The sequence below is a fragment of the Peromyscus eremicus genome, chromosome 5 (genome assembly GCF_949786415.1).
Source record: "Peromyscus eremicus chromosome 5, PerEre_H2_v1, whole genome shotgun sequence".
NCBI lineage: Eukaryota > Metazoa > Chordata > Mammalia > Rodentia > Cricetidae > Peromyscus > Peromyscus eremicus.
This window is the reverse complement of record NC_081420.1, coordinates 70,320,693-70,343,601: the sequence shown is the minus strand read 5'-3', so window position 1 is coordinate 70,343,601 and position 22,909 is coordinate 70,320,693. Positions and strand designations below refer to the sequence as shown.

The following is a 22,909-nucleotide window of genomic DNA, read 5'->3' as shown; positions in this document are numbered from 1 at the left end:
AATGGATTTTTGTCACTTGTGAAGTAGTTGAATGTTACATGAACATAGATTTGAATTCATTGTAATACAGCCACTCAAAAAAGTTGAACGCAACAGTATACTTTATGCACTAAGAAAGGAAAGAAAATTGAATTACATAAGATGCTCAATTAAAAACAAAGCACAAGCTAAGGAAGTGGCTCAGTGGCTAATGTGCCAGCTGTGTGCAAGCCTGAGGACCTGAGTTCAGATCCCAGAACCCACACGAAAGCCAGGTGTGGTGGTGCTCATGTGTAAGCCCAGAACTGGGAGAGGCGAAGAGAAACAGATCCCTCGGGCTCATCACCCAGCCAGTCTTGAAAAACAGAAGCTCCAGAGTCAGTGAGAGACCCTGCATGAAAAGCCAAGATGGAGCCTCATAGAAGAAGACAACTGAGGTCAACCTCTGGCCTCCACATGTGAGCACACACACTAGCAAACACAACCACACAAACACATGTGCACACATACATGCAACACACACAAAGATCAATTAATAATTAATTAAAAATAAAGGCAGGAAAAAAAGATTACAGGAATCAAGAAAATCATAACAAAAAAAAAACAAATAGAAAACAGTAACAAATTCGGTAGATAAACCAGTTATATCAATTATCCCTTTGAATATCAATAATCTCTCAGCTAAGATTTCTATTGTGATAAAGTCCGTGACAAAAGCAACTTGGGGAGGAAAGGGTTTATTTCATCTTATACGTCCAGGTATAGTCCATCTCCAACAAAAGTCAGGGCAGGAACTCAAGCAAAGCAGGAACCTAGAGGCAGGAACTGAAGTAGAAGCCATGGAGGAGCACTGCTTACTGGCTTGCTTCCGCTTGGCTTGATCTTTTGCTTTCTTATAGACCCCAGCACCACCTTCCCAGGGATGGCACCTCCTACAGTGGGCTGAGCCCTTCCAGATCAAACTTGGATCTAAAAAGTGCCCTACAGACTTGCCTGCTGGCAATCTGTTGGGGATAGTTTATTAGTTGAGTTCCTCTCCATAGATAACTCTAGATTGAAAAAACAATTAAGAGACAAGTGTGTATATGCACAAACATGTATATATTTGTCTGCATAACAATCCTCAGCATGATACACCTCACAACAGTGTCAACATTTGTGATATAAAATCTAATAAGACTAGAAAGAAAAATAGATAAATTCTCTGTTCTAGTTGGAGACGTCAACATTTCTCTAGCTGAAGTGGACACACCTGTTGGGCAAAATCAGTAAAAATGTAGATGGACTCAATATCATCAATCAACTGACCATAGAAACTGCTTTATTCAAGAACAGTAAAATGCTGCTTCTTTTCTTCTCACGTGAAACATTTACCAAGTTCAACCACTATGAGACCATAAAACACACTTTAGCAAATGCTGAAGCCTGGAAACCATGCAATGTCTTCTCTCAGACCACAGTAAAGCTCAAGCTAAAAGCCAATAACAGTCACACAGCCAGAAGCCTCCAAATAGAGAGGAAATGATAACATTTTATGCAACACCTGGGTCAAAGGAGAAATCTCAAAAGATTTCCAACTAAATGAAAATAAAAATAATTTTTTGCAGGCTATAGCAAAAACAATGCTGAGAGAGAAATTCATAGTATCAAACACATATATAAGAAAGAAAAAAAAAAGAACCATCTAAAGTCAGCAATCCAAGCTTCTATCACAGGAAACCAGAAGAAGAAGAACCTATCAAATCCAAAGCAAGCAGAAGCCTGTGTGCTGGTACACATCTGTCATCCCAGCCCACAGCAGGGAGAAGTAGGAGCATCATGCTTGGGAGCCCAGCCTGGGCTACATGGCAAGTTGAAGGCTAGCCTGAAATATACAGGGAGAATCTGTCTCAAAATATCAAGGGTTGGGGAGTAGCTCAGTGATAGGGTGCTTGCCAGGTGCACACAGCCCTGGGTCTGGTCTGCAATGTTCCAAGAAGAAGCAGGAGATCGGGGAGGGGACGAGGAAGCAAGTCAAGTAACCGAAATAAAAGAAATGCTGCAAAGCAGAGGCAAAGTCAACAAAGCTGAAAATAAGAAGCTAATAGAGAAACTCAACAAAACTAAAAGCTGGAGATCTTAATGACCTACATTTATTTTATTCAATTCTATTCTTTTTAAATTGACGTAAAATTGTATATACTTATGTATAAGGCATGATATTTTGAAATATGTATCCACTGTGGAATGGCTAAATTAAATCTATTAGCATATGCATTACCTCCCATATATTTTGTGGTTAAAAAAAAACACATAAAAACCATTCTCTTAGCAATCTTCAAGCATAAAACTCCCTGTTATTAACTCCAGTTACCACGCTGTACAATAGAGCACTTGAACTTGGGATTTTTGTCTAGCTGAAGTGTTACAGGATCTCACCACAAAATCTCCCAAGTTCTTCTTCACCATATAAAATCTAGTTCTTTGGAAATTTTAGTACAACAAATACAACCTTAGCCAGGCTAAATTAAACAACAAGAAGAGGATGTGGCCAGGTGTGGTGGTGCAAGTCTTTAATCCAAGCACTCACGAGGCAGAGGCAGGTGGGTGTCTGTAAGTTCAAGGTCATTCTGTTCTACACAGTCAGTTCTAGGCCAGGCAAGGCTACATAGTGAAACCCCTCTAAAAAGGAGGAGGGTGAAAATTACTTACATTAAAAATGAAAGGAAGATATCTTCTTCAATTTCTTTCTTCAAGGACTTAAAGTTCTTGTCAAGCAGGTCTTTTGGGAGACAATTGTGTAGCTGGGTCTGTTGGAGCCCTCCGCCCCCCTGGCAGTGTGATCAGGATCTATCCCTGGCGCATGAGCTGGCTTTCTGGATCCCATTACCTATGGTCGGACACCTTGCTCACCCTTGATGCAGCGGGGAGGGGCTTCATCCTGCCTCAACTGAATGTGCCAGGCTTTGCTGTCCCCACTGGGAGCCCTTACACTTTTGGAAGAGTGGATGAGGGGTGGGCCAGGGAGGGGGGTAAGGTGGGGGGGAGGAGTGGGAGGAGGAATGAGAGGGGGATCTGTCGTTGGTATGTAAATTGAATTTAAAAAAAATTTATTTAAAAAAAATGAAAGGAAGAATGTCCCAACAAAGCGTATGGGCACTAAAAGGGAAATAAAAGTTATGAATAAATCTCTGCCAATAGCTTTTATAAGCCAAGTAAAACTGACCATCTCTTTAAAAGACACAATCCATCAAAACTCACATGAGAGGAAATAGGCCTGTATCTACTCGAGGAAATAAATGAGTGGTGCATAGCTCTCTCACTCTGAGGAAGAAGTAATGCCAGCTCTTTCATCTTTTTCAGAAGGTACACACAGAAACACGAACTCAACGTACGGGACCAGTATGCTGTTGGTAGCAAAACCAGACCATGGCACCACAGAAAGCAGAGCTGCACACCTACATCTTTTGAATATATTGAGGAGCTGGGTAGATGGCTCAGTGGGTAGGCTGGCTTGTGTGGCAAGTTTGAGAACCTGAATTTAAATCCCAAATACCCACGGTAAAAAGCCACACACATCTGTACATGTCTACAACCCCAGCATCAGTGGGAGGATGCCGACTCATCTTGAGAGCGCTCTAGCTGGCCATCCCAGCCAGGGTGGTGTTTCTTCTTCAGCAAGAGACCTTGTCTCAAGGCAATAAGAAAAAGCCCACCAGCGGAAAACACCCCAGATCCCCTCCCACCCCTGCAAGCATGCACGGTACACACACCCGCACGTCTGAGTGTACACTACACACGTGTACACTGCACACATACACCACACATATGCACCAAGAATACTGGCGCAAAAACGCTAAAAAAAAATTATTAGTAAATCAAATTCAACAATGTGAAAGAACTACAAAGTACATGAAGTCAGATTTATTTGATATGCAATTTGCCTGATCTGAGTGTATGGAAGGCGACAGATGTGCCACATCAAAAAATAAGGGGGAAAAAAAACTCGCATGAACCTATCAATAGATCTACAAGAAACAGTTTGTCTAGATTTCATACTTAGTCATGCAGTTTACTAAAAGACTTAGTAAATTGACTATAGATCATAAGAAGTCTCATCAATGTCCTACCATGGATGTCTTATCTAAGGTGAGAAACCAACCTCACTCCTTTTTGACCTTGCACTGGAAGTCAAAGCAAACAGAATGAGGTGGGAGAAGCGACCAGATGCAGACTGATGGTGGAGGAAGGGACCGGATGCAGACTGATGATGGAGGAAGGGACCAGATGCAGACTGATGGTGGAGGAAGGGACCGGATGCAGACTGATGATGGAGGAAGGGACCAGATGCAGACTGATGGTGGAGGAAGGGACCGGATGCAGACTGATGATGGAGGAAGGGACCAGATGCAGACTGATGGTGGAGGAAGGGACCGGATGCAGACTGATGATGGAGGAAGGGACCGGATGCAGACTGATGGTGGAGGAAGGGACCGGATGCAGACTGATGGTGGAGGAAGGGACCGGATGCAGACTGATGGTGGAGGAAGGGACCGGATGCAGACTGATGGTGGAGGAAGGGACCGGATGCAGACTGATGGTGGAGGAAGGGACCGGATGCAGACTGATGGTGGAGGAAGGGACCGGATGCAGACTGATGGTGGAGGAAGGGACCGGATGCAGACTGATGGTGAAGGAAGGCCAGAAGTGCCTTTGTTTATAGGCGCCACAACAGACTGGGTAGACACCAGGAACACGGACCCCCCCAAAACCTTCACGGACTGAAAAGGCAATAAGCTAGGATGCAGGAGTTGGGAACACTGAACTGTTCTAAAAATGGGGTGTATTTTTAAACAACGATAGATTGACTACCTTACTTTCTACTGAGATGTCAGTCATCCGTAGCTTCTTTCCTGCGGGTTCCCCGGAATCCACACGGCCTGCAGTCCTCAAGTGTGCTACAACACAGTGTTTGTGCTATGGATTTACTTCCTGCAGCTTCGGTCAGACTTCAGGGAACTATGGTTTCCTGTCCTTTAGAACATTTGAAACATGTTCCTACAGTTCCCCCTTGTGATGTCAATTCTTTAAGATCAAAATTCATTGAGTTTTAGTTAAGAATTTTTATAGTCATTTTCAGTTCACAGCAAACCTGGACGGTACAGAGTTCCTGTGTCCACCACAGCTGTCTGAGCTTTTCCGGCACCTCTGCTGGGATGGTCTCCTGACGGCTTTTCTGGAGTATTTATCCTGCTTTCCAGGATTTCCTCTTCTCAATATCTCCTACTTTTCCTTTTAGTTCTAAATCTAAAATAAGAATAGCTTTTATAATAAAAAGGTGGAAGAGCAGAATTGCAACATGTAAGTCAAAATAGAATTTTCTTAGTACAACCCAACCAAATCTAACAAAAGAAAATGTATGCTGGATCATAATGAGACATTTGAAGAGCTATTGTTTAAAAAAAATAAAAATAAAAAAGAGCCAGGCGGTGGTGGCACACGCCTTTAATCCCAGCACTCGGGAGGCAGAGCCAGGCGGATCTCTGTGAGTTCGAGGCCAGCCTGGGCTACCAAGTGAGTCCCAGGAAAGGTGCAAAGCTACACAGAGAAACCCTGCCTCAAAAAACAAAAAACAAAACAAACAAAAAAAAAAAGAGAAAAGAATGGCTGGATGGAAAGGTGCACGCCTCTAATCACAGAACAAGGGAGCCAGGGTGAACAATCAGATTGTAAGTTCAAGGCCAGCCTGTTCTACATATCAAGTTCAAGATCCACTCTCAGGGAGCAAAGGGATTAAGAAGTCCACATACTTAATTGTTTGTATTATAGGTGTCCAATAAAAAACATGAAACCAGAATATAACCTACAGATTAAAATAGAACAAGAAAACCTATGTTTAAAATAGGTGTAAAACTTAATGGGCCATACATAAAACCTCATCTAATGGTCAACAACAAGATGAAAAGATGTTTCATATCCTTATAGTTAAGAAAATACTGGTTAGAATCATGCTGAAATGCCATTCTGTATAACATTAGTTTGGCCAAAATGTATAATAAAGTAGTATCATGGCCTGACAGTCTAAGAAGCAATCAGACAGTTCATGTCCATGTGGTGGAGTTTAAATTGGCGTGACCACACTGGAAAACTGTTTGGCAGAATCTACTAAGGCCCTGTGTACAGCTATCCTGCCTCCTCTACACAAACATCTACAGCAAATGTGTTCCCAAATGTGTTTAGCACCACAAATCCCAATAGCCCCAGGCAGGAAACTACCCGAATGCCCATTAAGAGGAAAATGGATCTCTACTGTGGTGTCTGCACACAGTGTATACTGTGTGCAAGAATAAGGACACATAAACCACAGCTCACAGAACACAACCAGGAAAGCTCACAAGCAGAAACCACACTGAGGATGTCCAGGATATGCAGTTCTGTTTGTGCAGAACACAAAACTGTCCAAACAAATCTGGTGGGATTGAACGGTTTGGAGGAGGGCGCGTTTATAATATGTTAAAGTCTTTTCTAAAGAGAACGGACAAACTGGAGACTGAAGGAGGTGTGAAACCTAGAGTCAGTTCCCAGTGGAAGCTTTGCATCTAGCACAAGAGAGGAAACTGCTAATATTAATATTAACTAATTTATTAATACTAGTAAGTCCATTAATAGAACTTACTGGTTAACTAATAAACAGAATACAAATGGTAAGTTAGAAGAAGAGTGTTGTCGCAAACACTGAAGCCATAGAATCATCCTAGATGTACAGTGGCAGATGAGCACATAAAGAAGACATAAAAGTTTTATTCAGCATTTCCTAAAGAAAAACAGAACTATGTCATGTGCAGAAAAATGAATGGAAGTGGAAGCCATCGTGCTAAGTGAAATCTGCCAGATTCAGAAAGATGAATGTCACATGTTTTCTACCACATGCAGGATCTGGATTTTAAAATACGTAAGCCATGGAGGTAGAGGGGGGATGGGAGTGGAGCAAAGAGGGCAGCAGGTCTGGCAAAACACGTGATCCGCACATCTGAAAATATGATAATGAAACCATTATTTCATATGCCAGTAAGAATATATAAAAATAAATTTCTAAACATGTACAACCTGCCAAGGCTAAATAACTAAGAAATATGAAATCTAAACAAATCTGTAATGAGTGAGAAGTCGAGTTAATAGCAAAAATATCTCCCATAAAAAGGTCCAGGCCCTGATGTCTTCATGACTGACTTCTGCAAACATCTAAGGAAGAAACAACCCCAATCCTTCTAAAATTCTATCCAGAAAATTAGAGGACAGAAAACATCCAACTGATTGTCTACGCTGGCATAAACTGACAGCAAAGTCAGACAAGAAATAAACTTACAAGCTAGAGCCCTGATGAACACAGATTTAAAAATCTTCAACGAAGTATCGTCAGACCAAATTCAATGGTATGTTAAAATGATCCTTCACCTTGATCAAGGGGGATTTATCCTTGGACTCAGGATGGTCAAACATAAACAAACCAGTAAATGTGATATACCATACCAACAGAAACCATATGATCACCTAAATAAATGTAGAAAAAAAGGCATTGGACAAAAATCAAAACTCTTTCATGATAAAACATTTTTCTTCAAAAATTATTTGTAGACAGAATTCACCTTAACAATTAAAGGAAAGCCATATATGATGAGCCCATAGCTAATACTATGCTTGAGGTGAAGGGCCGTGCTACCTCTAACATAAAAAGCAAGACAAAAATATCAGTCTCACCATATCAGTTCAGCACTGTGCTTGAAGTCTTAGCCAGAAAATTAGGCAAGGAAAGAAATAAAAATCACCCAATTTGGAAAGAAAAAGATCTAATTGTCTCTGCTTGCAGATAACATGATCTATATATATACACACACATATATATACCTTAAAGATTCCACCAAAAGCTGAATAAATGCAACAAAGTTACATAATAAAAAAGTCAATGTAAGAAGTTAATAGTTTGTATACACTGACAGTAAACTATCCAAAAGAGAGATCAAGAAAACAACCCAATTTACAACAGAAACAAAATTAACCAAGGAGATTAAAGAGCTATACATTAAACCCCATAACACATTGGTTAAAAACAAGTTGAAGAAGACACAAATAAATGGAAAATATTTTGTGCTCAGGGTTGGGGATTTAGCTTAGTGGTAGAGTGCTGCAAGGCCCTGGGTTCAGTCCTCAGCTCCAAAAAAAAAAAAAAAAGTTTGTGTTTATAAACTGTCAGAATAAACACTGTCAACCTATCCTTACTATCTGTCCTGGATAGTTTTACATCAACTTGACACAAGTTAAAGTCATCTATCTAAGAAAAGGGAACCTCAATTAAGAAAATGCCTCCATAAGATTAGGTGGTGAACAGGCCTGTAGGACATTTTCTTAATTAGTGATTGATGGGGGAGGGCCCAGCCCATTGTGGGTGGTGCCATACCTGGACTGGTGGTCCTGTGTTCTATAAGAAAGCAGGCTGAGCAAGCCATGAGGAACAAGTCAGTAAGCAGCACTCCTCCATGGCCTCTGCATCAGCTCTTGCCTCCAGGATCCTGCTCTGTTTGAGTTCCTCTCTTGACATCCTTCAATGATGAACAGTGATGTGGAAGTGTAAGCCAAATAAACCCTTTCCTTCCCAACTTGCTCTTTGGTCATGGTGTTTTATCAAAGCAATATGAACCCTAACTAAGACACCAACCAAAGGAATCTATGGATTTTATGCAATCCCTATCAAAAGTTCAATAACAACTTTCATAGAAATAGAATAAATTTTAAATGCATACAGAACTGTAAAACACCAAATATTCAAAGCCATCTTAAGCAAAAAGAACAAAACCAAGGGTACCATACTACCTGATTTCAAAATCTACTGCAGAACAATGGTACCCTAAGTAACACGATACCAGAATAACAAAATGCACAAGCCAGAAAAACCGAATACCAAGCCCAGAAACAAGGAATGGCATTATGCTCAACTAATTTTTAGCAAAGATGCTAGGAGCAGGCAATAGTTCAAGGACACTCTATTCCAGTTATTCTGGGAAAACTAATCACACTTAGAATGAAATCAGATTTTCATTTCATTCCACACATAAAAGTCCTCTCAAAATGAATTAAAGATTCAACTTTAAGTTCTGAAACTATAAAACTACTAGAAGAAAATATAAAGGGAATGTTCCATGATCTTGTCCTGGACAATAATTTTTGGGGTTGTGAGCCCAAAACACAGACAACAAATAAAAAAAAGTACAAATTGTGTCAAACTAAAAAGCTTCAGCACAGCAAAGAGAGTAGAGACTGGAGAGGGAGGGGCTACTTGCAAGCCATAAATCTGATAGAGAAGAAGAATCCACAAAGAGGCCAGGTACAGTGGTTCATGTCTGTACTCGCAGCACCAGAGAAGCAAAGACAAGAGGATCTCTGTGAGGTCAGGGCCAGCCTGGTCTACATAGCAAAAAGAGGAGAAAAGAAAAGAAAATTCACAGAGAACTCAATAATGAGAAAATATAATTTTTTAAAAACCAGTTGAATAGATATTTTCAATGGGAGAAATATAAGTGGCCAACAGGAATAGGAAAAATATTCAGTATCACTAATCTTCAGGGAAATGTAGATCAATACTCCAACGAGATGTCATACACACTGGGTCAGAATGGCTGTTATCAGGTGTTGGGAGGCGGGGCTATCGCATCAGCATCCCCAAGTGACAGCCGTACTTCTGTGTTCATCTCAGAATTCTTGATAACTAAGATATAGGAACAAACTAAATGCCTGTTGACGTGTCTGTCTATGAACAAAGAAAAATACATAGAAAGAGATAGGACAGCAGTGTCGTGAATTCCTACCAGTGTTGTGAACGTGATGAACCCAGAGAGAGAGCATTACACTAAGGGAAATAAGTCAGTGACCAGTGAAAAAACTACAGACAAAATAAGTATTCCTTAGGATACAGACACAAGAGCCCCTAAAGAAATTTGAGTGAGCCCAACCAAGCTACATATTTAAAAACTCATCAGTCCTAAGCTGCGTTTATCCTAAAAATATAAAATTGATTCAGTATGCAAATAAATAAATAACTAAAATTTACATGTTAACAGACTGAAAAGGAGGGTTGAATCAATGATTGTCTTCTTGGTATATTTTAATATCCATTCATGATTTTGAAGATAAACTCCCCCAAAACCAGGAAGAGCAGAAACTCTTTTCAATATGATAAAGAAAATCCACCAGAAAGCTGGCTAATGCTGTAACTTGGTCCTGACCTGTTTTCCCCTAAGATTGTGGAAAATAAAAATAAAAAATAAAAGAATGTCTTCTCTTGCTGTTTTCCATGGGAGCCCCCAGTTATTGAGATAAGACAAGAAAGCAAAATCCAAGTCACAACGTTTGGAAAGGCCCATGTAAACTCTGGACACTGGCAGTGGACCCATTCATGTGGAAAATCTGATGGCACCTTCAAAAATGCCACAACTATGAATGAACTTACCAAGGCCGTGGAGTGTAATGTCAACCAACAAAACCCAACTGTTTTTCTGTATGCTAGTAGCAAACAGCTAGGAATGGACATCATACACATTTGTGTTATAAAATATGAATTATATGGGACTCCATGGTATATTTCCATGATAATATGTTCATAGAAAACCCCTAAGAGTTTGATGAAAGAAATTTTTAAAAAAGCTCTAGGGACTGTAAGTGTAACTCAGTGGTAGAGCCCTTGCCGAGCATGAGATCCACCTACAGCACTGTGAAAAGATATGAAGCTTCACATGAACAGTGTAGCCCACATTGTTCAAACCTGGGTTGACGCGGTAGTATTAATTAAGATGGCAATTGTCACCCTGGTGTAGTGGCACACACCTCTAATCTCGGCACTCTAGGAGCAGAGGTAAGTGGATGTTTGGGCTGGCCTACCTAGTGAGTTCCAAGCAAGCTAGGGACTTACCAAAAAAAAAAAAAAAAAAAAAAAAAATCTCTAAATTAGCTTAGAAATTTAGTACTGTCTCAATCAAAATTCAAGATTGATTTATCTTGCCCTTTATTTTAGAAGTATATATAAAAACACATCATCCTAAAACAGCCCAAACAATTTTGGAAAAATCATCAGTCACTACTTGATTTCAAGAAGTAGTGTAAAACTAAAATAGTTAAGGAATCGTGGTACTAAAGTAGACAGAGACACTCAGATCCACAACACCGATCCAAGACAGCAGGACTGTGGCGCCTTCCATGTGGCGCCCTCCGTGTGGGCTCCACCAGCTCCGCTGAAGGGAGGAAAGCGGGGCTGCCTCAGGAGCACAGAGATAGGCCCAGGTTGCAATAAAAGTTACAGAAGTTACTAGGGGAAAAAGGTTGTCTCTTGGAAATATGGAGAAATCGCTTTGGAAAAAAATCTTTTCCATAAGTGGGAACATATGGTGGTATTTTATTTGTACTGAAATGTGATTTTAATTGTATGTTAATAAATAAAGTTGCCTGGGGGTCAGAGCTATTAGAGCCATAGCAAGAGCGTGGCGGTGGTGGCGCATGCCTTTAATCCCATCACTTGGTAGATAGAGCTAGGTAGATCTCTATGTGTTCAAGGATACAGCCAGCATTGGAGTCACACGCCTTTAATCTCAATACCAACCATAGAAGACCTGGAAGTCTCTACAGAGGCAGTCATGTGTTTGGGTTTACAACCAATGAGAAGGCAGAACAGCTAGACTATATAAAGACATACACACAGGAAGTAGGCCCCTTTCAGAGAGCTCTCTTGGCTGAAGAGGATCGCTGAAGCAGGAAGGGTAAGGCTCTTAGCTCTGACCTTTTGGCTTTCTTCTCTGAATCGGCTCTGTGTTTCTTATTTAATAAGACGGTTGGTTACATCTACAGGAACATGAAAAGGAGAAGGAGGAGAAGGCTACCACTACCAGCTCAACACTCAAAGCAAATGCCCTCAGAACCTGTTCTAGACCAAAATGGAAAAACAAAAACCATAAAACTTCAGCAACCAAAAAGGAAGAAGAATCACTCTGATTTGGGGTGTGGTGAGAATGTCTTAGAATACAAAGCACACCATAAACTTATGAAAGGCAGATATCAAAATTTGGAAGTTCTGTTCCTGAGAATACTATAGTTATAAAAGCGAAAAGGGAAGTCGCGGTTGGGAGAAAAGAACTGCAAATCGCCTGGTGTTTTCAAAAGGGAGAAGACTTGAAAAGGCACCTCACCAGAAATGCATCAATGGCCACAAAACACGTTTCAATATTCAGGATTGTCAACCATTAGGGAAATGTAAATAAAACCACAGCAGCCCACTATAGCCTCCACAATGGCTAAAACATAACTAGGAATGTCAGGTGTTGAAGAGAACTGATACGTGCCGCACACCTCTGGGAGGAAAGAATACCCAGCAGTGTGGGGAACAGCTTCCTGGTTTCTTGGTAGAGCGAAATGGGCACTTACCAGAGGACCAGACATTCCATTTCTAGTTCCCAATCCCAGATAAATAGAAATGAATGCCTACCCAAAAACATAAATACTCACTTTCCTGGTGAGTCTTATTGTTACTTTGACACAAGCGAGAGCCACCCAGTAAGAGGGAACATCAGTTGAGGAATTGCTCCCATCAGATTGGCCTGTGGGCAAGCCTCTGGAGCATCTTTTCTATTCATGATTGTGGGAGCACCCAGACTACTGTGGCTGGTGCTACCCTTGGGCAGGTGGACCTGGGGTGTATATGAAAGCAGGCTGAGCTAGCCATAAGGAGTAGGCTAGTAAGCAGTGTTCCTCCATGGCCTCTGTGTCAGTTCCTGCCTCCTCCTTGAGTTCTTACCCTGACTTCCTGGATGATGGACAAATGGACTCTTTCCTCACCAGTTGGCGTTTGTTAATGGTATTTTATTGCAGCAATAGAAACCTAAATAAGACACTCACCACAGGATTTTATTTGTCTGTTTTTGCATGTGATAAATGTTTGTTCATAATAACCAGACATTGGATAGACATTTTCAAGATCCTCTTAACTCCATGTAGTATTACAGTATTATAAAATATGGCATGTTTTTTTCTACCATGGAACAATGTATTTGCTTTCTCCAATGTTTTCCATGGACTAACTGGAGCATTCAGCTATTATCTCTATCATCACAGCTTTCTTCATAATGTTCCCAAACTGTATACACAATACATATGTATCATCAGCAAGTCAATGGAAAAAGAAAGTATGTTTATGCCTTGACAACACAGAAGAACAAATTGACATGTGAGACAACACACCCTACTAAAATTATATCTCACATAATTCTTCCATAGCTTCCTACTTGTGACACACACCTCCACCGCTACAGAGGCTCTTTCCTCTCCTCTGTCCTATTTGTGGAGGCCCACAAAGGTTTCCTAGTGAGATCTGAGCTTGCTTTACCCAGCAGAGCTGCATTAGAGGATTGCTTGACCACGTGCATGATTACCAGGTGATTGGAAGGGTCTACACTTGGCTGAGCTACGGGGAGGTCTTTTGCTTCACCCCTTGGCATTCCTATAAATAGCCCTTTAGAAGAGACAGGAAGGGCCGGAGGATAAGAATCCAGGCCTTCCCAAGGCTATCCTGTGTTTCTATCTGTTTCTCTTCCCTCTATCCTTCTATCTAAATCTCTTATCCCCCACTTCTCAAGAGTGCCCTGAGGTAAAATGTGGGAGCCAGTCTCCCAGCTAGCCTCCCACACCTATTCCCTACTGTCTAGCCCAGAGTCTGGCACATAGTAGATGGTCAAATAACAACATTATAAACCAAAGACTTGTATTGGTTTTTGATGTTCATAGAGTTCTAGTTTATGCCTACCATATTCATCCCCCTGGGTTCTTTCTCAACTCTATTTTGATGGAGAAAGAGTTCTTTACTCTGACTCTGGTAGACTGCTTGGCTGAGTTACAAGAACATTAAAGAAAGCTCTTGGATTTGGTCATTCTTATGGTGATATTTTATTTGTACTAAAATGTTATTTGTATGTTAATAAATAAAGTTGCCCCGGGGGTCAGAGCTATTAGCAAGCCATAGGAAAGCTGGGCAGTGGTGGTGCACGCCTTTAATCCCAGCACTTGGTAGGCAGAGCTAGGTAAGTCTCTGTGTGTTCAGGGATCCAGTCAGCATTGGAGACACACGCCTTTAATCTCAATACCAACCATAGAAGACCTGGAGGTCTGTACAGACAGGCAGTGACGAGGCAGTCAATTGGTTGGGTTTACAACCAATGAGAAGGCAGAACAGAAAGTCTATATAAAGACTTTAACACAGGAAGTAGCTCTATTTCGGAGAGGTAGGACCACCACAGGAGAAAGGGTAAGGTTTTAGCTCTTAGCTCTGACCTCTTGGCTTTCTTCTTTGCATTGGTTCTGTGTTTCTTATTTAATAAGACGGTTGGTTACATCTACACATACTCTTTTATTCCTTCCTCTTGATCTCAGAGAGGTTTAAGCTGAGGCCTCTCTCAGCCCTCCTGTAGGCTCAGGCTCAGTGCCAGCCCCAGCCCCAGCCCCAGAATCCAATTCATTGCTAGTTGAGCCAAGCTGTAGGCGCCAACATGTGATTTGGCGTTTGCAGTAAGTCCTGGCTCTTTCATACAGTTTTGGCTCATTACTATTCAAAAACTCGTGAAGAGGAGGCTGTTGTCACTCCTGGGCAGCAGAAGGCCTTTCCCCCTGGTCCCACGACTATGTCCACACTGATTAGGACATTATCACCACTGACATCAGCCCTGATGCTTGCTATACAGTCCAGGTTGGTCTCAAACTCTCAAACCTCTTCCGTCAGCCTCCTGAGAGCCAGGATTAAGAGGTACATCACCTGCTCTGCTCTGATATTCTTGAGGTGTTCCTAGCTTCCTTCTGCCTGGGCACACATTTCATCTCTGGGTATGGGCATTTGTTCTCCAAAGATGAACACCTAGAACCCACGCCACCCTGGAAGACATGAAGTTTTCAGTAGGACCCTAATGCAGTTTTCATTTGGTTAAAGGTTTGTTCCCAGGTCTAACAGCCCACAGCAGTTACAAAGGAGGACAAGTCAGAGAATAATGTCCTTGTTGGCAGAGGATGTTGTGGTTCAGTGGGCCAGGAATATGCAGACCACTGCTTCTTGGGAAAGATTACTGTTTCTGCTTGTGTGCTTTTGTTTTGTTTTTGTTTTTTCCATTTAAGTCAGAGACTCTTAATATAAACAAGCCTTTGTTTTTCCCAATTCAGTTAATCCATTTTTTAGGATAAGCACTCTAGTTTTTTGTTGATCTTTGAGATGACATTAACTGGGGTGTGTGTGTGTGTGTGTGTGTGTGTGTGTGTGTGTGTGTGTCTGTACATGTGTGAACATAAGCAAAGGATGGTGGGTAATCTGTATGGGACACACATTTAGAGGGTTCCAATATCAGAGGTTCTTGGGCTAGCTACAGTAAAATTCTAATACCAGAATATTCAGGAATAATCCAAAATATCTCACCTTTTTAGTGCACGTTACATGATAGAGAGTGTATTAAATACTTTCCAAGGCTTATCTCCCTTTATATTATAATACCCATGTGAGGCCAACTACCATGAACTCCACAACACAGAGGAAAGAGCTGAGATTTACTAGGACTAAATCACACCTCTGGGAGTGATAGAGCTCTCTTTTGATCTCAGTAATCTGATACCAGAAGCAGGCCTTTTATCCCTGTATGTTGGGACTAGTGGTTGAGTCCTAGAGCTGAGACTATCAGATGAAAAGGTGTGGTGATATATTGTGCCCCCCAATATATTGTGCATCCTAATAAACTCACCTGGAGTCAGAGAACAGAACAGCCAGAAGATATAGAGGCCAGAAAATGGTGGCACACACGCCTTTAATCCTAGCATTCCAGAGGCAGAGATCCGTCTGGATCTCTGTGAGTTCAAATCCACACTGGGAACAGCCAGGCATAGTGACACATGTCTTTAATCCCAGGAAGTGATGGCAGGAAGCAGAAAGGTATACAAGGCGTGAGGACCAGGAACTAGAGCTGGTTAAGCTTTTAGGCTGGTTAAGCTTTTAGGCTTTTCAGTTCAGCTGAGAGCCATTTGAATGAGGACACAGAGGCTTCCAGTCTGAGGAATAGGATCAGCTGAGGAATTGGTGAGGTGAGGTGGCTGTGGCTTGTTCTGCTTCTCTGATCTTCCAGTGTTCACCGCAATACCTGGCCCTGGGTTTGTTTTATTAATAAGACCTTTTAAGATTCATGCTACCAAAAGGGGCAATAGTGACCTCTAATTTCATACTGTTGACTGTGGACAAGCCACTGACCTCCGGGAAGGGCCAGAGTCTACACTCTGACTTAAGGCACTGGCTAATTGCTTCTAGAAGCAACTGTTTTGTCTTTTTTCAAACATCTTCTAATCTGGACGCACAAGAACTAGACTGCAGTTCCTACAGGGTGAGAAGGACACTGGTGATTTTCTAGGCGCCTGTGAAGAATGGTAGCTCCGGTGGGAACAGAGCCTGCCTTCATTTCTGATGCTGCAAGAGCCACTCCTCCAGAAGACTGAAGCAGCTCTTAAATGGAGTTAGCGAGACAGACTCCACCTCTTGCAGCTCATTGTGGAAGAAAAGGGAGGCCCTGAAGTCAGCAACCCCAGCAAGGTGCAATGAGAGAGAAGAACAGGGGAATGCTGGGTACCACACAAACACTGCCTCTTAGGAGGACACTGTGGGCTAGATCACGTGACACTGGGGTAGGAAGACACAGAGAGAAGCACAGGATCAAACACCAAACTCAGTCCTAACCACTAAAAGAGGTTGAGAAAGACTCAGGGTCCCGAGGAGGGAATCACTGTCCCAAGACCATAGAAGCTCTCTGGACACTGCCAGAGGAAAACACAGTGTGGGCAGTCAGGATTCTGGTGTTTCTCTGACAGGCAGAACCAAAACATTGGTGCTTCTCATTGCAGATGTCAACCATCCTGCTAGCTGGTCTGTGGAAATGAGTGCATGCATAGCATCCAGCTATTTATAAAAAGGAGCCTCTTCACTTTTTTTATACGGGCTCTGCTATCTTGCTGGGGAGGGGGGTTCATTTCCAAAGCTGGTTTTTCTAAGAAGCAAACACTCGCTTTGAAACGCTGCCACACAGTGACTTGGCAAATCAGGGAAATACTGTGATAATTAAAACAAGCCACTCAGTGCTGTCCAGCTGTCTCTCCAGCACTCACTCCAACGACAGAAGGGGGCAAACCCATGCCCTCACAGACTCTGGAAGATCACTACAAGTGCTCAGAAATTGCTCTGTAATATCTCTTTCCAAAGCATGACATGAATTGGGCATGAAGGGTATAATCTTTCAGGGACTGTTTTACTATAAAAACAGAACATTGCATCCAAATCTTAAAGTGATCACTGATCCAGGAAAATGAGCAGGCTGTGTACACAAGAGTAAAAAAGCTTTCCTCTTCATCATTAATTACACATCGCCTTAAAAGAAAAAAAAAAAAAAAACACCACAAAGTACCCAAAATTCACAGTAAAATTTGACAATATTCCACAGAATACGTTATGATTACTCCTCCCCGCTCTCTTTGCCATAATGATCCCAAATCTCCACCAAAAACTTGGTATTGATCCTAGGTCTCTTTGGACCATTGTCTTTGTTTTTTGTTTGTTTGTTTGTTTTGATTTGTTTCTTCTGATGATTTATAAATTAGAGGCAGCAACATTTGCCACACAAGCATGTTGTGAGAGCTCCACTGAATGAATGTGCTTCCTCAAGAGTACATTGCAGGACAATTTAGATAAATGGCAAAGAAACATGGTCAGTCTTCTAAATCTAGACAGTTTTTCATCAAGTAACAGCACTTAAAGAGGAAGATCTGAGGGTGTCGTTGACGAGGGTATAGCTCAACAGTAGAGTACTGGTCTCAGGCAGAACGTGCTGGGTTCAAACCTCAGCACAACCTCAGCACTTCAAAAGCAAAATCAGAATACTTCATTTAAAGTAAGTGATTAGAGGGCAGGTTTTCATCTCTGTTTTCAACTTGGTGATGTTAGAAAATCACTGATGCAGGCGGCGGCGGCAGAGGGAGGGGGGAGTTGCAGGTCTGTGTAAGAGAGTGCACGTGTGTCATGGAGTGTGTGTGGAGGACAACCTCAAGCATCAGTCCTCATCCTCCATCTTGCTTGAGACAGTCTCTTTGTTGTTTACCACAGCATACACCAATCTAGCTATCCTGCAAGTTTACAGATACTCTCCTGCTGGCCCCCATCTCACTTAAGAGCACTGAGATTACTAACATGAATTACCGTACCTGGCTTTATGTGAGTTCTGGGGATTTGAACTCAAGTCCTCACATTGGCACAGCAAAGACTTCACCCACTGAAACATCTCCTCACTCCTTAGAAAATAATTAATTCTTGCTATGCTGTGTTCTTTTGAAACAAAAATTGCAATAATGGTCCTGACTTGCATGGAAAGTAAGATTAAAAACAAACAAACAACTAACTAACTAGGAAAAACACTTAAAGCAAAATCCTTGACCTGGGTCTTCTAAGTCCATTTGGGAAAGTTGATGAATTCTGTTTTGATAGAATGATAGAATGGAATTCCTCATCTCTTGGAACATGTAAGAAATATGAGACAGGATGACATGGTAGCCACTGAGCTGGCCAACTGGAGAACATCAGTGTCTCTACATCCACTCCTCACTGATTAGTGTATTTCTGTAAAAGGAAAGAAAGGAGAATATAGTATTGGACCTCAAATCCATAGCTTTTCTTTTTATTACAATGTGGTAATCTATATCAACAAATAAAATATAAATGGAGACTTACTTTAATAGCTGCTATTAAAGTACATAAGTATTTATTCTATTTTTAAAGTACAATAAGAGCTTAAAAAAGCTATGAAATACAAAAATAGAGTGCATTATGAATGTGAATGAATTAAATTAAAAATTAAATTTTGTATTGTATATCAAAATTTGCCACTCTTTTCTTATACAAGAAAAAAGAGATTTAAATATTTAGTTATAAGTTATTAATAGTAGTATAGCCACGATATGCTAATGAACCATTTTAAATAAAGGAACATTCCAAAGGGTTTATTAGGCAGTATTAAAGAAAATAAAACTCTGCTACTAACACAAAACAGTTCCCCTTTTCGGTCTTGATAAAGAGCGTAAATTACTATACTACCTTGAAGGGTTGTTTCACTTCTTCAACAGCGTTGCTATATTTAAATGTTCCAGCAAACAATAGGCTGGATACATGGGTGACATTTCCTGGTGCTCACTGGATTCTCACCAGTTATGTGTTAGCTGTATTTGTACCGTACAAAAATCACCAGTGTGTTCCCTAATCCAGTTTCTTCATTTGCTGCTTTTATAACGGCCCCTGTGCCCTGCAAGTGGAGTCTCACAAATTGAATCTTTTAATATTAGATTGTATTTTCATATTTACTGGGCTACAGGGGAGAAAGACCAGAGGGAAACTTTGATGCCAGATTGTCACATGAAATTAAATCTGTGTCCTTAAAAATGAAATGGCGTGCTCGACGCTTGCCTGTGTTCTTGTGGAATTAGATCTAATGGGGCCTCTGTTTTTGTTTGTTTTTTTTGTTGTTATTATTTTCCATGCTGATAAGAACTACTTTTTGTTGCCTGGAAAATTCCTTTCTGAAATTTTCTGTGCACTGTTTAATTTAAATTGTAAGACAAGATGATCTTCCACACCTCGCTAACACATCTAGAACTGCTATGTAAATAGGCAGACTTAGGACAGAACATGAGTTTCTATGTGCAGGAACAGAGATGCAGATGAGAAAGCACCATGGATCTGCTCAGCCATCTATTCCTGGTGCCAATTTCAAGATCAGCTTTTGCCTGATGAGAGCTCCTCACATCTGAAAATGTATTTCCTGAAATTGGCTCCTCATCATGAATATTAGGGCGTTTGAATTTCAAATAAGCCTGCAAGAAATAGCTATTGGATTTCATTGTCCCGGCTTTTTATTTGTTTTATCTTGCTTTGATTTACTTTGTTTTTATTTTTTTGCTTTGGTTTGTTTTTGAGACAAGGTCTGACTATATACTCAGGTTGGCCTTGTGTTATCTATGTAAATCAGGCCGGCCTCATATGTAAATCATTCCGGCCTCATGCTTCCTGCCTATGCCTTCTGAGTGTTGAAAACATCGGTGTATATCACCACACCCATCAACTATTTTAATTTTATAAAAATTAAAATCAGGTTTTCTCCACATATGTGTTTTATGTTGTGTTTCCTACTATGAACATAAAATAATATTGGTTCCCATGGTGGCATCTGTCACGTGCTCTCTAAGTGCCAGGCCAACGACTCAAACTTTACATGACTTACTGTTCTGGTGGAAGCTCCACCTCAGCCCCTGGCACCCTGGCATCTGTATACCCAAAGAGTCTGGAATGTTCCGGTGGAAGCTCCACCTCTCTGCCCAAACCCTGCCCCTGAGAAAGTCCCGCCAAACATGGCTCCTCCTCCAGAGATGCTCAAGACAACTCCCACAGGGTATTTTAAACTGCACCCCAGAAAACAGACATGTGGTTTTTCAGTCTCTCCTCCCCGTCTCCTCTCCAGGGACCAGAAAATCACTCAGGAATGCTTTACTCATTAAACTGGGGCTTTTTCTAATTTGATCTGATTTGGATTGCTGCGTCAGTGGAGAGACTTATTGGGGTGCACAAACTTATCACTTACCTCCTTTAATCCTTATAAAATTCTATGAGCCAACATTTATCATACCCACTTTGCAGATGTGAAAACTGAGGCTCGACGCTATTAACTGAGATGTTAGTCAGCTTTCCAATGCTGTAACAAATACCTAGACAAGTCAAGTCATAACAAAGAAAAATGGATTTTGACTCACGGATGCTTGGCCCCATTGCCTTTGACCCTGTGGCCGGGTGGTACATCAAGACATGACAGCCATGGCAGAGGAAATCCATGACATCCAGGGATCAAAGAAAGAGAAGAAAACACCGGAGTGTCCACATCCTCTTCAAGGTCATGCCCTTGATGACATCATTTCCTTCCTCTAGGTCCTACCTTCTGAAGATTCCACCACCTGCGAACACTATAAGGAACTGGGAGCCAAGCTCTCAACACGTGGGGCTTAGAGGGACTCTCCAGCTCCAAATCATCACACACACTCACAGTTGTGCAGTCAGTAAATTGCAAAGCCAGTCTGAAGGGAGACCCTGTGATTCCAGGTCTCATGTTCCTATGCCACCAGTCTACATCAGAACGTACTAAGGGCAGGGAGATGTCTCTGCAGGGAAAGCACTTTCTGCCCAAGGGTGACAAGCCGAGTTGAGTCCCCAGAATCCACATAAAAGCTGGCATGGTGTAGCAGTAATACCCGTGTCCTTAGGGGAGTCATCAGAAGTGGAGAAGGGAGACTCCCAGAAGATCTCGGGCCAGTGAGTCTGAAGCGTTCAGTAGCTAACAACAAAGAGAACCCTCTTCAAGCAAGATGGCAGGTGAAGACAGGCCGGTGGTGCACTACGGCACACGTGCACACAATTCACACACATACACACACACAAAATGCATCTTGCACACACATACATATATACACATTTTTAAAAAGAATTGAAGGTAGCTTGGAAAGACATGTTATAAATTAGAAGGGCATGAGTTACAGATGCATAAGAAAAGCAATAGGTAATGGGAGTTTAAATAGGACCTGGGATTACCTGCTACCTGAAATGCATGTGCCTGCTTAGGCTGAGCTCTGAATTTATTCTAAGCTCTCCAGCAATCATTTCCAGGGCCCAGCGAGATTACGGTGCCTATATTATAAAATAAAGCTATTTGGCCAGGTGAAGTGCAATACTCTTCACATAAATTAACAGTATGAAGACAGTCTCATAAGGATCTTCATAAACAGAACACGGTGCCATATAATGAAGGCCATTTCCAACAGTGTCCTTACAGTAAATGGATGATGAATTACACCAGGCCATTTCTTACTGATCCGCTGACATGGGCAAATGGTCCAATTTAGTTAAGTCACAATGTAGTTAAAGCAATTGTCTAGGAGGCCACGATGACATGCCAGATATACAAGGGCCATAAGAAAGAATGAAGGTGTTAGCGAAGCCCCGCAAATTGCTTGGGAAATAGGAAGCTAAGCCAAAAACACATCATAAATATACCATCGTGTTTCCTCCCGCTGAAGATAATAACTGACTTTTGTCTGCAGTCATGACCTAGGTCACAATATTTTTCAAGTAAAGGTAATGAAACACAGACTTGCACCTCAGAAGTCTATGTATTAGTGCAGGGTCTTTTCAAATGTCTGGCAGGTGTTAACCAAACTTGCTCTCTGATTTCACATTCACTTCTGTATGATTTGTGCTCACTTTTCAATGAGACTTTCTTTCTTTCTTTCTTTCTTTCTTTCTTTCTTTCTTTCTTTCTTTCTTTCTTTCTTTTCCTCTCTCTCTCTCTCTCTCTCTCTCTCTCTCTCTCTCTCTCTCTCTCTCTCTCTCTCTCTCTCTTCTTTTTTTCCTCTCTCTGTTTTGATCCAGTTCCATGACCCCGGCACCAAGTGTGAAGTCCTGCTCACCTCACGGAAAGGATCGGGTCTTGTACTGTGTTTCCGCAGCACTTGGAAAGAGAGTGATGCAGGCCAGTGCACATTGAACATGTACTCACCGTGAGCACATATGCTTCAATCTTCATGATGTCTGGGCTGAGAAGATACTTGTAGTGTTTCCACTTTACAGATGAAGGGGTTAGGATGATACTCAAGGTAAAATCACACACAGCAGGGGGCAGAGTCCGCTTTCAGAGACAGGCAGCCTGGCTCCAGAGCCCCCAGAGGGCAGCCTGTGCCCTCAACAGTACACTCAGCTGGCTGGCATGTGGCACGTGGCATTTGGTTCTCTAGTCTCATCTCTCCCCCTTCTCCGCAGGCGGAG

General features: G+C 41.6%; 1 long non-coding RNA gene across 1 annotated transcript; it reads right to left on the bottom strand.

Moving 5' to 3' along the window:
• Positions 1 to 4,535: 4,535 nt before the first annotated feature.
• LOC131910548 (uncharacterized) lies at positions 4,536 to 22,909 on the bottom strand. The gene is made up of 3 exons (XR_009379154.1): positions 22,644 to 22,909; positions 18,489 to 18,670; positions 4,536 to 5,265 (listed from the first exon to the last, which is right to left on the bottom strand). It is a non-coding gene; the product is annotated as an uncharacterized LOC131910548 (long non-coding RNA).